The 18957-nt window shown below is 40.5% G+C and overlaps 1 protein-coding gene across 3 annotated transcripts in view; it reads right to left on the bottom strand.

Annotated features, from left to right (window-relative positions):
* Positions 1–2940: 2940 nt before the first annotated feature.
* cdk14 (cyclin dependent kinase 14) overlaps positions 2941–18957 on the bottom strand; it is a 170931-nt gene continuing 154914 nt past the window's right edge. For all 3 annotated transcript variants that reach the window (XM_076736408.1, XM_076736409.1, XM_076736410.1), the window contains one exon: positions 2941–3481. The gene's annotated coding sequence lies outside the window, so the exon portion shown is untranslated. The remainder of the gene's footprint in view (positions 3482–18957) is intronic.

Genomic DNA, 18957 nt, shown 5'->3' with positions numbered 1-18957 from the left:
CAGCTCCAGTATTGCTTGTCATTTAAGCTTTGCTTTGGTCCACCAGCTCTTCAGAAAAACAGCTTACATGCCACTGCCCAGATGACGAAGATAACAGCTTGATTCGGCTAACACTGCTGAAGCTCACTGATCTTTGGAATGCATTTTGGCTCAGAACCATTTCTTACACCCCAGTCACTCTAGGACAGTATCACTTCATGGCCGAAATGCAGAAGAGGAATGATTACATTTTGTAAACATTGTTTTAAAATAGACATAAAAAATCCAAACGTTTCCTTGAATGTGACAGACTGCAAAGCAAATACCAGCTGGAGGGGGGCATGGAGGGGCAGCAGGTTTGTACTGTACTGTAGCTGATAGGACAAGATGGGTACGGGAAGTTTATCCTAGCAGGCAAGACATCTATATTAGAAATGTGTGTGTGTGTGTGTGTGTGTGTTTGAGGGTGTTTAGGAGGCAGTGAAATGGCATTAAGTATGCACAGTTTCCAATTCTCCATGGCATCACATTTACAGCCTCATCTCTTCAGCTAATCAACAGTGCAGTGCCAATATTATTGTTTCACTTGATTTCATACTGATCGAGATTGAAGAGGAAGCCATTGTATTGATAGTACTTCACAATTATCACCACACGTCTAAGTTGTAATATTCAGATATTTTCACACAAAACATCAAAAGAAAGACCAAAAATCTGTATAAACATCTCTGCAGATGATACTATGTTATACAGCTGACCTCACCATGGAGTCATAAAAAGTTCAAAACATTTAGAAAAAGTAGGATGTTGAGGGGCACACATATGGGGGGAGTCTGCATGAGAGCAGAGGTTGGTGGTCAAGGGACTGATCAAAGTTAATCATCACCTACAGTACACATACTGCAACCACGCTACCACACACTGCAAGCAGTCATCCCTACACTTGATTAATTTGTCAGATAAGAAAAGCTCCATATCAGTCTTAAAATTTGACTCATTATCCGAACAAAAAGTTACAGTTATTGACATAGATCATCTGTTTCTGATAGAGTATTGCAGACCCTGTGATGGTATTAGATGAAGTGAAAGGGCAGATTGTCGTGGGCCAGATCAAACAATAGGCCACACAGCCTAGTGCAGTGCCATTTTACCTTTTGTACATTAGCTCATATGCATGGATGGAAGCACCAATGCTTAGCTATTGCCCATGTTTATACACTCACACACACACCTCCATCATACATGCTCACATACAGCTGTAGTCAATTACAGTATTGCGTCTATTTTCTTATGCACATTGGTTGGTGCTGTCCCTGTGGGTTTATGTGTGCACCGTCAACATCTCCAGCAGAGATCATTTATGTTAGAGAGGCTTTTCAGTTGCAACACAAAACTCATATCAAGCAGAGCTGGTTCCATCATGGAGGTCCATTTGAAAAATAAATGAGAAATATTTTTTCCTTGTATTTTTCTACAACCAAGGTCTTAGTTTTGCAGTTTTGGCCATCCTTCTTACAGATCATGATAACATTTTACTCGCAAACTTTTATTTTGTGGTGCAAATATTGAAAAGTCCAGTATAATATTTCATTACATTGCACTGGAAATATGTCTAAACAGTGAAAATGAGGGAAATGTGAGAATTATTAGATAATGCTTGTATTAAAAAAAACTTGATACCAGACTCCAAGATGGCGTCCAGCACGTGATGAAACGTTATACTGTTTTTACATGCTGTGTTCCACTGCGCATGTGCATTACTATCTACCCTTGAGCCCAGCTGTCATTGACTTTATACGAAGATGATGTCTCACACATCAAAATTGACTTGACTTAAAATAGAAAAAATAATTAAGAATAACGGACCTTGTTTGCCATAAACAGTGTCTTGTCAACAGTTTTAAAGGTGTCTCTTTAATAATCATGTTCGACGGGAAAAATACCCTTTGGACCACTGGGGATATGTTTTATTGCAGTACCTAAATTGGCCAAAGGTTGAAAGTGGCAGCAAGGCTAAAGCTTGGATTATTTTCTGTGAAGATACATGTAAACATTTCTGCAAATCTGTGCAAAGCAGAGTGTTGAGAAGCCGCTGAGCGCACTCACCAATCTCAACATATTGAGTGGCCTAGTTGTACTAGTTGATTATACAAGTTGCATATGCAAGTAGAAAAGAAACAGCCAAGTAAATGTTTTCCGAATGATCCCTGTGTACATTCACTGAGATGCAGCCCAGAAAAGTATATGTCAGCCTTGACTGGCAGGTTGTATTGAGCTCAATATGTTAACGTAAGCTACTTCCTGGTTCGACTTTGACATGCCTACTTGCTGCACAAACTTTTACAGTGCAGGCTCTAAATCTCTGCAGTGCTATTTGTGAGTGAAATACTTCGATAACTGATGGGAATGATGGTCAAAACTGTGAAAACAGGGTTGTGAAAAATGTATTTTCTTTGAAAATGTCCAAATGTGCAATCCTAACCCACCCAGACTTGCAAATAAGGAGAGAAAGAGAAATATCTGACAAAGATCAATATATGAAAATACAGGTACTAACCTCTATTTACTACGACCTACTAGATGTGCGCTTTAGTGTTTAAATCAGATTTGTCGATACCATAATGGTGAGTGACCTGACAAATACCACAGTTAGTCAGCTAACAGGCTAACATTATTTTAACACAAAATCAGTCACATATACCAGTCAATAATAGGACATAATAAGTTCAACTTTTAAAGACGGTGCAACTTAACCGTGTAATAACTACTGAGTGAACAGAATTGTACATTTAAAATAACAGCAGCTTTTCTCTGCTACCAAAGAAGTGAGGACCTCCAGTATGGCCGCCAGAGGATGTGTTACACCACCTGAATGCCCTCCATTATTATTCTTATTGTTGTCTGCGGTTCAAATTAAAGTTGAACCTGGTCAGAGAGAAATGATAAACAAACTCTATACGATTTATTTTTTTCTTTGAATTGACTGTTTTGTTTTTGTTTCATAGATGTACTTTTGCATGTATACGTGTCTCCTGTATGTGTTTGTAGAGTTGTGTGTCTTGGCAAGAGCAGTATAATGGTGAGAAGATGAAGCAATATTAAAATTGTCCATTATATAGTTTCTAGATGAGTATATCGTACATACAAATATACATTCTTAAATAGGAGGCTAGTTACAAACACAAAACACAATATGTACCAATAGTAAAGTCCTTTTGTTTATACTGTGACAATGATATATGAGTTATTGGAACCTTATAAAAAGTAAACAAAATTTGCAAATGATAGCCTGAAATCTTAGGTACCGCTCATAATGCACACATGCATTCATATCTATTCTCAATGCTCGCTCTCTTTCTCATGCACACACCACACACGCACACACGTACACTCACGCTCACACATATTGTGAAGGTAATAAATAAAGAGAACTGGGGCTCTTTCATTCGTCTGGATCCTCCATCTCAGCATCTCTGTCTTCATCTTCTTTAACAGCAACCACCTGAAACACAAAGAGACACAAGACAAACCTGTGAGTGACAGCAGACACTAAAAATACTAAAGCAATTACATCTTGTTGCAGCTTGAAATCAACAGTTGGCACAGCAAAGAGCATTATGTGGTAAAGTTCATTACATGTACTGTCATTGTGTGAAAGTAATACAATGAGTGCTTGTTCAGTTGAGCAATTTATCAGCTGTCACATTTACTTTTTTTAGTGAAGAGCTTTTCGCTTTTGCTCATGAGTCACGAAACAATGGTATGATGTTCTGAGACATGAGAGAATTATACTGCGGCTATTGTGCTCAGTGAGTGTTGAGGTGGATTCTCTGGAAGCAGGTGAGGACGCTGGCCAAGTTGGTAAGCATCCTGAAAAACCTCTACCGCACCCTTCACAACATGCTGGTTGAGATGAGAAGCGTCTTCAGCTAAAGACTTATACCCTCAACATGCTCCACCAAGCTGCACATGAGATATTGCTGCCAGTGGCCATCAAACTGTTTAACTCATCCCTGAGAGGAAGATGACGTTTTACTGGACTTGCTTACTGGACTTCGTAATTACAGATTTCATCATTTCTGGCACAATGAAATACACCTCTTTAACACATAACCTGTGACTTATGACACCATGCTACAATTAGCACGCTTCTGCACGCATGTGCCATCATCTGATTTGCTTTCTTTCCTGGTGTTAGATGAGAAGAAGCTTTGAGTCAGGACATGATTAGCCTAGCTTAGACAAAGACTGGAGGGAGACAGAAACAGCTAGCCTGGCTGTCTCCAATGTGGAAACATATAGCTATCAACAATGGTTTCAGTTCAATGACAACTAGTGCAAGTTTCACTGTATGATATCTTGATGGTACAATAGAAACTACCATTACAACACTCCAGAAAACATTTTAAGGGTCAGCCAAGGGATAGGGACAAACACGAAGGAGATGAAAACAAAGACAGAAAAGAGGATTGAAGGGGGTGAAGAGGTAGTGGAAGATGACCAACAGGGAGTAGAAGATGAAGAGGAGGAGAAAGAGGGAGTGAAAGATGAAAGGGAAGGACTAGAAGATGGTGAACAAGAGGGAGTAGAGGATAGGGAAGTGGAGAGAGCACAAGAGGAAGAGGAGGAGTGGATGAAGAGGAAGAAGGAGCAGAGGAACAAGAGGAGGAGTGAGAAGAAAAAAGAGGAAGAGGAGTAAAGGATGAAGAGGAGTGTGCTGCGGACTAATGAATAATTCATTGCCTCTCTTAGGTCCCTTTCTACCCCGACTTTTCCTCTACCCCCTCATGTATGCCAGGAATCTCAAATGCTGGATGAGCGCCTCGTTTATCTGCTGCTCCTGAAGCTTTCTGGATGCAAGCATACATACATTATGTGTCCATGTACATGCATTTACATGTATTTCTGGACTGAAAGTGCATGAGTATATATAAATAAAATCAGTATCAAATGACTCAGGAGGCAGGTCTGGATTAACCTGGAACACGGCCTGGGGCAAAGATGAGCTGCAGCGCTGTTTTCAGCCAGCTTATTCCAATTTAATAAAACATGACTGTATTCAGGAATATGTACTGAAGCTACTTTTAACTAAAAAATAAAAGCCGTTTAAAAACGCATTTTTACATTCATTTTACATACATAGGGCCTTTCTTCAAGACAGGACCCATGCCTTAGCAACCTTGAGGTTCTTCTCCTTTCAATTTATTTTGTTCTTTATATCAGCAAGCACATTTGTCATCAAAGCAATTACTACACAGAAAACCTTAATGTCTGGTGCACCACGGCAGCTTTGTCGGGTTGGCTATGCAGGTTTGAAGTCAGCAGCGCTGAAGGAACATTGACGTCCTTGTGATGTATGAATGTGTCAGGTGGGACAAAATGTTTGGAGGAATGATTCTAAAATGTAAAACAGTGTTCCAGAGAAAGAAAGTGAGGTGTGAGGGGCAAGTTAAGATTAACAGTCTATCAAGGCCCTGGTGTGTGGTGTTTTCTATTTCCACCCATGTGTACAGTCATTAAGGTCAACCAGCTGCCATTTGCAGTTTTGTTACCTTATTTTGGTTTTAAATTTGCCTTTATGGTCCTGTACACCCACACAGATGCACACAGGTAAACACACAGGTATTCTGGCTGAGTAGTCACCAGACATCATGTACTAAAAAAAATAATAAAGGTGTAATTTCTCCTGCTCTAAGAGATGCACCAAAGCTGACAGGACAGTGAGATAGATGCAGTCAAGCACAGTCTGAACATGGCCACTCAGTCTGGTGAAGCAGTCTCGCTCATCTGTTAAGGTCAAGGTCACTGAGGGACTGTTCCTCTGTGTGTGAGGAGATACAGTAGCCATGTGTGAATGAATGAGTGTCATCACTCCTCACTTCACTGTCATTCACTCTTCAAGCCAACAAGGCATTCATTGTTTTAAAGGGATTTAATGTGCTAAGAACAGATGTAGGCTTCCGCTTGCCTGGGATCAAAGAGCACCACAAAGATGTGTGTGTGTGTGTGTGTGTGTGTGTGTGTGTGTGTGTGTGTCAGGGGGTTCCACTTGGGAAGCAGATGGAGCTGGTGGGTGGGTTTTGTGGGGAGGATTTAGCAGGCGTGGCCAGCTGCTGGTTGTCCTTTAATAGAGACAGTCTCACCCTCCCCCCCAAAAATGAAAATCTTAAAATACTCCATATTGGAACAGACACATACACAACAATCGAAAGAGGAGCAAATGGGAAAGAGGGAAATGGGAGAAACACAAGACAACAGAAAAAGCAAGTTACACAGATGTTTGAAGAGATAGCAATATTTTTGCATAAAATCACTGATAACAGTTATTAAATATACACTCCTCCACAACGGTGTCATAGTAGACCCTAAAACCCAAACTTTCCGCTCAAGAATTGCCAAAAATTCTGTCTTAATAAAAACAATATTACATTACATATGAAGTGGGGAGATGCTAAATGTTGATCAGAGACATTTTGCAGCCCAGGGTTTAATTCTGGGGCTACATCTTTTACACCACTTACAGTAAAAGTCTTGGTTTGGATGTTCCGCTGACAAATATAATATTTTATTATGCAGACGACACTATTATTTGTTATTTTGCACCTTCTCAGACTGTTTCCCTTTTTGTCTTTATTTTCAGACAGCAGTACATGCAGCATGCAGCAGAGGACCGCAGGTTGGAGGCAAACCCAGGCCACTGCATTGAGGACACAGCCTAAGTACATTGGGCGCATGGCAATGTCCATCAGTCAGTCCACCAATTTTGTCCAGGCTAAAATTTCTCAACACCTATTGGATGGATTGACAAGACATTTTGTACAAGCATTCATGGCCCCAAGAGAGTCCTACTGACTGGTGATCTTGACTTGATTGGGCTGATTGGTCAGACTGCGTGCTCTTGATTGGTTGGAGGAAAAACCTGCAGCCACACGGCCCTTTGTGGAATGAGTTTGACATGCCTGCTCAGACCAACCAGTGTGTTTTTAGTGCTAAATAGCAAATGTTAGCAATGTTACATGCTTAAATAAGGACATGGTAAACATTATATCTAGCAAACAAACCATGCCTCTCGATTAGTAGAGGTAGATTACTGCCATGTTTCACTTGATCATATCAACTGTAAGACCTGATCTTTTTCAGGGCTGATTATAACCTGCTCTGCTAAAACAAAACTTTTCTCTTGACTGGGCTGCAGTTTGAGCACATACTCTAACTTAGAAGACACCACATTTCTCCTGTTTGGTTCAACCACAGAGGACAGTTTTGGACATATATCGATATGTATCTCCAAACAAGTTTGGCTTTTTCTTTCAAAACATTCTACAGTGGCAGTAAGAGGGGAGACAATGTACTGAAGTAACACTCTGCGTGCAGACCTGTAGACACGGCAGCTCATTCATGAACTAAAATTTGACTACTTGTGGAAAAATACTACATGAACTCAGCAATCTCTGCCTTCCTCTACACTCTTTCCCCTCATCCTCCTACCATGTTCTATCAGAAATCATCTCTTCATTCCAAAGTTTCCATCAGGCACTGCTCTCCCAAACACACAACTGTCTATCATCATCAGGAAAAACACTTGTTGAACCCTTCTTAAGCCTCAGGTGGGCAGCAGGGAGGCTGCAGACACATCTTACCTTTACCTCCACTTCCATAACCTGGATATTGTTGGCTTTCTACTGCAACTCAATTTCTGAAATATGTAAACAATATGTGAGAGTTTCAGTCATTTGCTGCATGGCTCCACACTTTCTCAAACCAGCTTGGTTGAATCAGACTGACAGACGTGCACCCCCTCTGCCCATCCACCCATGCCCCCAAAGTTCAGGGATCATGACATCTGACCCCTCCCCCTGCAGGGAGGTCCCGTTATGTCTGATCCTGTTTAATGAACTGAGTCAGACTGCCCTTAAATGTCACTCTCTGAACACCCCGAGCTGGGAAGACGCTGATGGTTTAATAAGCTGCTTTATTACAGCTCTGTTTGCATGTATGTATGTGGAATGATTTTAATTTACATACAGATATTTTTCCATATTTTTATTCAATCTTCCCACTGGAACTTGACTTTCTAGTGATTTTTTTTTTTTTTTTGGGGGGGGGGGGGGGGGGGTGTTGTGTTGTGTTGTGTTGCCAAGTCTGTGTTGGGCTGCCACTTTCACAACAAACACTCCACTGTCTCTACAGAGTGCTGATAATTAACAGCAGTCTGTTAGAACATCTCAGACGACCGTTTCCGCATGCAGTGACACAAACACACACAGTGAATTTCTGCAGCTTGCGGGATGTTTTGACGGTGTCCATTAGTCAAGACGAAACTCAGTGTTTGTATAGTAGAAACCCTTTAATACAGAGGGTACTTAAATGTGTTTAACAAGGAAATGGCCCTGTTTGATCTGGTTTCTCAGGTAATCCAGTCTGGATTAACTTTTAAAAGTAACAACGTCTCAGCACCTGTAGCCTGCTGCACTACTAAGCCTGGTCACTGTACCAGTGCTGTAACGAACATTCATACAGCCCATCTGTAATCAAACACAGTAGCCACAAAGAGAGTGACCACGGGGGCGAAAGGAGAGGAAGATGGGAAAAAATGCTATAAAGAGATTTAAAAGTTGTGAAGACTAAATAAGAGTAAAATCACATCTCTGGTATGTTACCTTGTTTTGACCTTTCACTGTAGCATCACCGTGAGCTAATTTGTGCCATCTGAAAGTCGGTGGAACACATTGATGTTCTACTTCTATTGATGTTCACTTACTGTGGTGAGTCAACGATGTATAGAGCTTTGGTGATACTGCGTCACTTACTTACTGCATGTGGTTCAGAATAAATGCATTGAAATGTGAAAGCACGCTTGTTGGCCTTAACTGTGAGACTTGCTGAAACTTGTGATCCTTGAAATTCGCGGTTAGCTCATGTTAGTTGTTTTGAAATGTTGTGTTGACATAAGAGATTTTATATGATTAACACAGTTGATAAAGGAGTGCAGCTCAGAAAATGGAGATTAACATTACATCTTATCTACTGTGATCTTCTAGCAACACTTTTTCATTTGAGTGAAAAAGAGGAACACAGTGAAGTGGTTTGGTGATGAGATACAGAATCAGAGAATTATACTGGGGCTTATGTAATGTAATGGCACAATTTTCTAAGCCTTCTAAGCAATACAATTAAAATTTAAAAACAAGCCTAAATAGAATATTGAAATATATAATACTTTATTAGTGTAAGTATGCAAAATAATGGACACATCATTTCAAAATAATTGGCCAATACATTTTTTTTTGCAACCACAGCCACAACAATCATGGAGTATGAGAATCTGCTAATGATGCGTTCATGAACTGAAAATATGTGTGTATTAGCAAACAAACATAAGACATATTGGCTTTGGCAAATTTGTGTAATCTCAAAAAAGAGAACTCAGTTAAGAAATTAGGGTAAAAAGAATTAATCGACAATACAATGGGATTCAGTGTGTCAGTTCACGCTAATGTCTGGAGCTTTCCCAGCTCGCTGCTCTCTGCAGTGACGACGGGTCTGCAGAAAAGGCAGAGTGGCTGTGAAAATGAAGGCTGCAAATGACATGCCTCCTAAATGTACATTCTAACATGTCAGCCACACCAGACTCTTAAATATTCAACCCAACCATCTCTAGCCTCAAATAAAATGTACCATTTTTAACTTGTAACATAACAATAACAAGCATGCTTCATATGTAAAGCTGCATTAATCGTTATTTCTACATTGACAAAGGATCAAGTGACTGTGCAATGTGAGTGAAGCTGCTCAAGAACCCACAGGTTATTATGACCTGACTGTAGTTACCATTTTTCCCATTTTTTTTAATCCTGTAAACTCTATAAACTTCCAGCAGCAGGCAGCAGTCATGATAAACCCACCATGGATCACCTGTTCAGCACGGAACAGCAGACAGACACAGTTAACAAGCTGCTGGTGAACACAGAGGAGCAACCAAAGAAAGATATTTTTGGTGGAGACCAAATCAGAGGTAAAAGGAGATTGAATAATGGCTGTACATTCATTAGGTAGATGCAAACACAATGCTGCATGTCTGTTGGGTGTCTTAATAGGACGATTTCTAACAAGTGCAACATGACAACTTTGCCAGGCATTAGTATGTCAGACGCTGTGGTTACAGCTTGTTCTGTGGCCTTAACTTAAAAAGTCATTCATGCCATTTGAAACATTTTAAACAATTGTATGCCTAGAACAGCCTTCTGGTCTAACAGGCCAATTGCAGGGCTTTTACAAAGAAATCTGATGGATCAATAATTTAGTGATGTGAATGGCTATCTGAGATACGGTGTGAAAACTGGACAAATTAATGACCAAAAAGGAGAGCGGTGCCATTGATTTACACTGCTTTCAATGTGAGACAACAAAGAATGAACAGGAGGATTTGCGATGAACTGGTATACTGGAGAGCAGCTGGTGGACCTCAGGGGCCTCCCGCTACATGAGCAGGAGATTCCACAGAGGCTCTGCCCATTGACCTACACGTTGCTGCATTAGCTGGGAAAGTTGTTTTAGCTTCATGCTCACGGCTTACAGCACTAACACACCATCTCTGAATGGCACCATAGAAGCTGCTTCACTTCTGGACATGGCAGGATAACATGAGCTACATGACTGATTTTGACTTTCCATCTCAAGGCTGATCGCAATATTGTTTATGGATTAAAGTTGGCCAAATCTGCAGAATAACTAAGAACGATGTCAACATGCCAAAACCACACCCAAACCGTGTAAATGCACAGGAATGTATATCATAGTCCTCCCCGACGACTTAAGGGTTTAGCAAATTGTGGGACTGCTGTGTATTTCGGTCTGTGCATGGCTACCCAGTAATGTGGCTGTGAAATAATAGTGGTCCAGATCCAGTTGGTAGGAAAAGGGAAAATGAACACTCAGCTCCACAGCTTGCAGACTTGCCAGCTCTCGGCTCTAATACAAACACTTTCTTCTTTGTTTTTCTTGCCTCAGTTGTCTGGGCCAGAGTCAGTGAATATGAGTCTTTAAAGCATGCATAGACACAATCCCACACACACACACACACACACACACACACACACACACACACACACACACACACACACAATTCTGTACCACCACAGACAGCCTACACTATGCTGCACATTCATGTGTTTCCTATTACCCCATGTCCTGGCAGCACACTCTTTCTGTTCAGTTTCTCCAGAATCAGCAGTTAATAGCATGAATCACACCGCCCCAAATTCTGCACACACAAAGACACCGTGCACTCCCACCTTCACAACTGTTGAAACTTACAACAGACAAACAGTACCTCAGGAGCATTTGTAACTGTAAAACTAAGGTACAAACACACTGCTCACATAAATTACACATTCTTATCTCACTGAGACCTGACTCTGCTAGTGCAGGTGCAAATTATTATGCACACATTCCTGCATGCATTGAGGTCACTGGGTTGAAAGGCAGCTCATCTGCAGTGTTGTCTGCCAATCTCTGCATCGGAGACCTCTTTAGTTTAGTCACTGTAATCATCATTTCACTCCAGGAATGCTCCAAACAAGGTCCTTTCAAGAAATGGAGCAGTGTAGCTGTAGTTAAAGGATAATCTAAGTTTATTATAAGTGGGATCTTATTTTTGCAGTATGGTGTAGTAGTATGTAGCATGAGCCATGGGTATTAATAACATTTCCAAAGCAATGACCAGCCGCTGGTTATTTTAAATGTCAATCAACACTCCTCATTTGGTGCAGCAGGTGGCCCTTGAATACATTACTGAATATTGTAGATCAGACTTTCTGCTCATAAGGTTCAACCAGTATGGATCATCCGCTTACAATGTTTTAAAAGTAGCAAAAATTTCATCCTAAAAGTCAAAATATTCAGTGCTTTCCACAGAGCTTATCTGCCCTGCCAGGCCAGAGGAGCTTGTCACAAGGAAGTTAGACCTTGATGGGACTGAAAAACATTCCCTTGAAAGCCAGACCACTGATGTGGAGTGACACTATGACCCATTTTAACTACATGACATGTTAGAATCTCACTTAAAGCGCAGTTAAAGCTAATTCATCACCATTCCTCAGCTCAGCTTGTGTTCTGCTGTGTGGAGCTGCGGTGAGGAGTAATGAGTGTACACTGAGGGTCAGAGAATGCCCCGGGTGGAAACGCCTTCATCCACGAACTCGCAAACACACCCACTCGCTGGGGTTCGCCAGGTTCCCATTCCATAAATCCTTGTTTGGGGGTATGTTTTTCTTGTCTGGGGCCTGGCTGACTTCCCCCTCACTGGGGTTTATGTAAGGTGATGGAAACACTGAGAGAGGGTGGAGGACACAGATGGGAGGAGGAGGGCATTAGAATGTTACTGGGAAAGGAAAGCAAAGAAGAAAAAGCTTGGTAAATGTATTTGTCAAGTGAAACATTGGTAAGGGAGGGAGGCTTAGACAGACAGTGTAAAGAGAAGAGCAGAGCAGATACCAGACTCAGTTGTAAAGTTATGAGCCATGAGAGGCTGCTGCCTGGCATCTACAGTCAAGGTTTCACTGTTAATGTGATTGGCCACTCTAAATCAGCTGGTCTCCTGCTGGGCCCCACCACGGAGACCACCATCACCCTCCATTAGCACACACTGACACTGATTAATCTACACATTGGAACCCTAAGTCAGTCCTACCAAAAGGCTTGGATAAGCACATACTTGTTAAAACCTCAACATACAAACATATTGCACACATGTGATTTTTATCTTTTGGAAATGTATCATGAAATCTTGTTTCAGTTTTTAAGGAGATCATGAGTTCAAAACATGCCAGCAGCTCTGCGAGGCTATACAGACACAGGCACGTTTACCACAGTCACTGTCTTTGGCATGTTAGCTTGCTAACATTTACCGTTTATCGCTGAACGCAAACACAGGTGAGGCTGATAGAATAGTCTTCAGTTCTACATCTAAGTAAGTAAGTATTGGATTAACTGAAATTTTGATCTGATGATGGCGCTAGATGAGCAGTCAGAGGACCATGACATAATGAATGTCAGTCCATCAAGGAGTTTTGAAGACATTTCACTTTGACCCAAAAACGTCGAACTACTCATGGCACTAAGGTCACAAGCAGGGGACTCAAGTCACTGGGATCCCTCATTTGAAAACCATGAATGTCTGAATCATATTTTGTGCCAATCCATCTGGTATATCTTGGAATATTTTACTGGACAAGTGAAAACTTTCACATTGCTATCCTTAAAGCCATACTGCTAGTGTGGCTAGGCCAATGCATTTGACTTTTCCTTAAAAAGAAATCTGTACACCTCAATTTATACTTCTATCTTAGACCTCAATGACTACAAATAAGTATGTAGAACATGGACTTTTACTTAGAATGAAGCTGAACGAATGCACAGAATCAAAAAGCAATATGAGAATATGAGAAGCAAGCAAGCTTGTACTGCATAATTTGTATTAGTAGGTTGCTCATGTAGGTCACATTAGACATCAAGACACAACCAGTGCAAACAAGATATTAGATAATGAGTATGATCAGTGTGTAGATCAGTGTATAGAAACGGAAAATTAAAATGAAAATACTCTATACATTATTCACACGATTCTCTGTAGGAAACTGGTTCATTGCAACTCATGGGATGTTATGGAAGTCTGTAATATTAACATTAATCACAGTGTTGTTTGCCACTGTCTTGCAAGTTTGAAACAGAGTCATAACTACACAAGTCTTAAATTGTTTCAACTTAGAGTTGACATAAATAGATCTCTGATATACAGTGATTTCAATTTAAGTATGTTGAAGTAATAACATGAATATGTGTTTTATTCCCTGTTATAAGCTGTGACTGATTGCATGCCTTTGGAAGCCAAATGATGGTGAAAAAAGCAGTTTGGAAACTTGGCTTGATTACAAGTTAGGGTGTTTCATTTGAGGGCAGCTAGCTTTGGTGAGCCAGCTGAGCGTTTGCCAAACTCATGGTGAAAGGCTCTATTAAATTCATGATCATTCCCAAGACAGCTTCAGTAGCTGTTTCGGGGTGTTTGCAAGTAAAATCTGTGTGTGTCTCTCTCCACACATCAGGCAAATGTGCCAAGAAAAACAGTAGCAAGACAAAGTCTAAGGCCCTGCTAGCATCCCCTGGAGGCCGCAATGCTCATCACACCCCACATAATTTAAGCGTTGGATGGGTTTATTAAAACGAGATAAGTTTATAATTCTTTTAAGAATTAAATAGGTTTATCCTCTTGGGAGTGGAAATGGGCTCAGTCAAATACCTGGCAATGAGGTTACGAGATATGTTGTTTTCAAAACTCAGACTATGATTTGAGGATGGCACTAGAAGAAAACTCCTCCGTCTTGAAACTGAAAAGGTTCATCCTTTGAGACTCACAAATGTACTCACTAAATTGGATCATAAGCAGCCCTTAGAAATTTTGGCCTGATGGAGGCATTACAGAGAGGACCCATGGTGAGCAAAAACAAAAGGATTCATCCTCAGGGGGTGATGAATATCCGCAGCTAATTTCATAAACGTCTGATCATTCAAACCTGATGTACCACATCACACATGAAAGCCACAGGACTGTCCAAAATGTGATGGGTTCATGCTCGAAACTCACCCTGAGTCCTGAGGATGAACTCAGGGGGTCATCTATCCTTTGGGGATTATGAAAATGCATGCCAAATTTAATGGCAAGTGTTGCACAGGCAAAAACAGCTAAAAGGCCAGTAAGTATCCGGGGAACATCTTGCATTTTTTACTAGTCCAAAGGCCACACGGAAAGCAAGCGATGATGCATTCCACCTCATGTAAATGACACTAGACTGCTCCTGCACAAAGCGTTCCTGCATGTCGGTGACTACAAAGATCTACTTAATTGGAAGTTTTACCAGAAAAAGCTAAGTAGGCAGCTGTACCTCTGCACGGCTCCTGTGTACTGACAACATCTGCTGAAATTACACTGTCATTGGACTCTATGACAATACAGCTGATGGATTATTCATCAGTGGATGACACTGATGAGCTACAAACCTGTGATCACATCCCATCTCCATATCCATCACTGTTCTCTGATGAACCAGTGGTGGAAGGGCTGATCAATGCTTTTCCTGGCATACATTCATCTATTCCTACCCCTATATCCATATGGCTTATCTTGCACCTCTCTTCCCCCCTCTCATTGACCTATATCAATCAATCACCAGTCTATGAACATGGTATCTGGAGGTTTCACAATGTCAAGAAGAATTTTCAAGTTGCAAGAAAGTGCAATCGTGACTTTAAGCACTAAAATGAAGGAACAAAGTAGGCAAAAGCATCTTCTTTCTGATGATGTGTCAGACTTATCCAAGCACTATTGAGATAACTTGCTCTACATCCAAATGATGGTTGAACAGACTGACCAGCCAACATTTTTTATCCTTAGATTCCCGTCAAAAAGGCAAAGAAAAAAAAAAAAAAAAACCTTGTGAGTATAACTACTTACAACTTGAGGATTTTAAAATACGCTTGTATCTTCTGCCTACTCTTCATAAAATATTCTAGGGAAGAATTCAGTGCCTCTCTATGACCAGTTAAAACATTAAAGCCTGAACATTGTAGAAACACTGCACAGTTTGATCTCTTTGACAGGCTATTTATATAGCTAGGCTTAAACCCTCACCCAACCGAGGCTCACGATGAAGACATCAACACACCGCAGCTAGCCTAATCTCTCTCAAGATAAATCTGTCATGAAAATGATAGTAGAAAAAAAGAGATTTGTATTACTTTAAAAGCCTGCTTTCCATCCTGTTTTATCTTTTTCAGTGTCGCCAACCATTCCCTGCATCTAGAGATTAAATTCTCATACGCTCAGTGACAACTGGTCTTAAAACAGCATCACAGGCAAGACAGGAAGGCACACTTTGTCACATACAGGGCAGGTTCGTGAAGTTTGGTGAGAATGCAATAAGGAGTAGTAATATTGAATTTGATTCAGGAACAGAGATCCCTAAAATTCTCTGTCTATGCTGGTTAAGCATAGGAGGTGCATGTTGCTGGTTAAAAAGAAAATAACTTCATGTATCTGATGCTGGGAATGTTCTTCCTCTTCACAGGAGAAAACTAAATCAACATCATTGGTTTCTTGTCATATTTTTAGCTTCATTATGCATGGGGCAGTGTTTGACTGAGGTTGTAAGTTCATTTCATTGGCTTTTTAACTTCAGACATGTTGATTTTTAGGGCTTTTGTAGAGTAAAGCTATGAAACTTGTCCCATTCCTTTCTGTAGGACAGTACAACAGTATGTAAGAATCAAGAGACTTGGGCTCATATAGATAAGGTCTTTACTCAGCAGGGAGAAGGTAAGAATCAATGTTAGTACAGTTGAGTTAGTTGAGTTGAGCCTAGAGGCCCACATTAGGTTGGCTTATTGTTTTAGAGAACATCAAAACTTGCGATTCTGCTGCTGAAGAAATTCATTAATTCTGACAAGAAGAAAAACAAATAACATCATAAAATATTTATATTGAACTGAAGACTTTACAAATTCAAATTAAGACCGGTTAATATTTCATAAGGCCTGATGAATTTGAATTTAAGAGACTTTTTAAAGATTTGCAGACAATTAATGGCACGGAGAACACTGTATGTTAGAAAATGACCCCCTGCTTGGCATCACTATCATTTCTACTTGTACAAACCAAATATCAGAATCTCTCAAGGGCATATTCATGCTCTCAAGGGGCAATTCACCCAATTTGGTTAAGGGTTGGGGAAATATTGTGGTCATGGTTAAAAGAAACCAATGTTGTCTGTTGTTGGTAGGAGACAGGACGCACACCTTAGTCTCTGATGTCAAAGTTAACTCTGACTTCCTCCCTTAGAGATTTTGTGGTGTTTTAACAACATCTTTCTTGTGCTCTTGGTTGTCAAGACAAAGTAAACATTTCACTGTCAGTGTTTGAGCTAACAACCAATGCTGTCATTTTTCTGATGAGGACAGTTTTGATTCTACAGTTCAAAAACACAATATTTCACAGGAGGTGCATGTAAATACTGGGCGGTTGCATTCTGGGCTCCATAAAGCTTTGAAATGATAGAGTGGAGAGCAGACTCCCACTGCAGCCAACAGTTGGGGTTGTATGGCCAAGTGAAGAGCCAAGAGGCCAGTAGGTTAATTTTAGAGCTCTGTGGTGTCACTGGAAGTCTGCTGCTACCCCTCTGTTCAGGCAAGCCTGCTCGAGCGCCACATACACACTCTGCATACATTTCATACATCACTCTCTTCTCAGTTTCAGAACTATGTAATAGGTGGTTGGTCTTGAGAGCTCAACTGCGAGATAGGATAGTTGTGGTGGTGCTCTGGCAGCTGTGGTGTCACTTTCCTGTGAATTACAGTCTGTGTTGAAAAGACTGGGTGTTGCCCACACTGGAACATGAACTCTGTATCCGATTCCAGAGAACATTTGTTTGGAAAGCCACCCTGACATTCTGGATTGTTTGGCTGGAGATATTATCGACAAGCCATTGTCCCTGCTTGAAGGAGTGCGTAGAGAAAATATACATAGCACATGTAAAAGCGATTATCCTATGTTTTCAGAGGGTATTTTTACAGTTGAAAACAGAAGTACAATGTCGCATTTTACACCAAATGCTTGACTGAAACAACAACACTTGCCACTGAAGTACATATTGTGCTTCAAATTCAATCAAGCTTGAACCAGTAAACAATGTGCAAGGATAAGGCAGCCACTGTATATTTTCATTATTACCATTCATGGGCCTGTGAGCATGTACCCAATACTAAATGGGCCATCTAAGCATGTTAGTCTTCCTCCATCACAGTGAAGGGGCTGCTGTTGGTGCCTGTGAAAGCTGCTTTATTGAGGCCTAAACGGCTGCATTTAGTGAGGAAATCAGCTTGAACATACCATTCTATTTCTGTACGTTCTCCTCTCTCCTCCTAATGGGATTATAGGCAAATAGAGACAGAGAGGGCATGGCACATAGAGAAAATTTAGGTATTTAGGCTGTGGGGGAGAATGTGAGTAACAGCCTACATCTGCATAAATTCATGTGCATGTGTCTATTTATTTGCCTGTCTGTTATAGTATGTATGTTTGTGGATATGCAAAAAAAGTGACACCACAGGCGAAGCAAATTGCCATGATATGTATGTGACACATTCATGCACCTCAGAGGATGAACCCTTTTAATTTACAATACTCAATGATGTTCCTCTAGTACCACCTTTTAGCTTAAATGTCATCTAGCATCATTAGAAATTGTCCATATAGAGCAATTCTGCACATTCATACCAGTGTTCACTGTCAACACAGCAACTACTTGATCCTTTATGTAACAAGCAAGAGTGTGAAGATTGGGGTGGATGGGTGTTTAGCAGGGATGGAAAGAGTACCCAATAGTACTTAACTTTAAAAAACTTTCACTCAAATCAAAGTAAATGTATTTGTGTAAAACTGTACTGAAGTAAAAAGTAGGTCAGCTAAACTGTACTCATGACTGTAAATATGATTGAATTACATTTTTAAAAGGAGGGGAAGAAATGCTACATGATGATGCTGTTAAATCAAAGAATGCCTTAAAATAGACTGCATTAAATGTCAACATTATACACAATTGTGTCATAAAGCCCTGATGTCCATAAAAAAAATAATCAACTTCTATAGAAAGCACATTGCAGCCTGTGCATACAACTCAATCAGACATCAATTATATATGTCATCCACTCTAAAGATACAAGTACCTTGCCCAGTGTTAGGGTTTAGGGTTTTGGAATGACATCATGAAGCCATTCTTGAGAATCATGGTGGAACAACAGCTTACAAAGACACTTAATAATGGTTTTTCCTTTCATTTGTCACCTATTTGTATATACATACTCACTCTGATGATAGAGGCTATACAAATTGCATGGCTCTGTGGCTGTGCACTGGTGTATTTCAAACAG

This window comes from Chaetodon auriga, chromosome 8 (assembly GCF_051107435.1).
Source record: "Chaetodon auriga isolate fChaAug3 chromosome 8, fChaAug3.hap1, whole genome shotgun sequence".
Lineage (NCBI taxonomy): Eukaryota > Metazoa > Chordata > Actinopteri > Chaetodontiformes > Chaetodontidae > Chaetodon > Chaetodon auriga.
The sequence above is the reverse complement of the archived record's forward strand: the minus strand, read 5'-3'. Positions and strand labels throughout refer to the sequence as shown.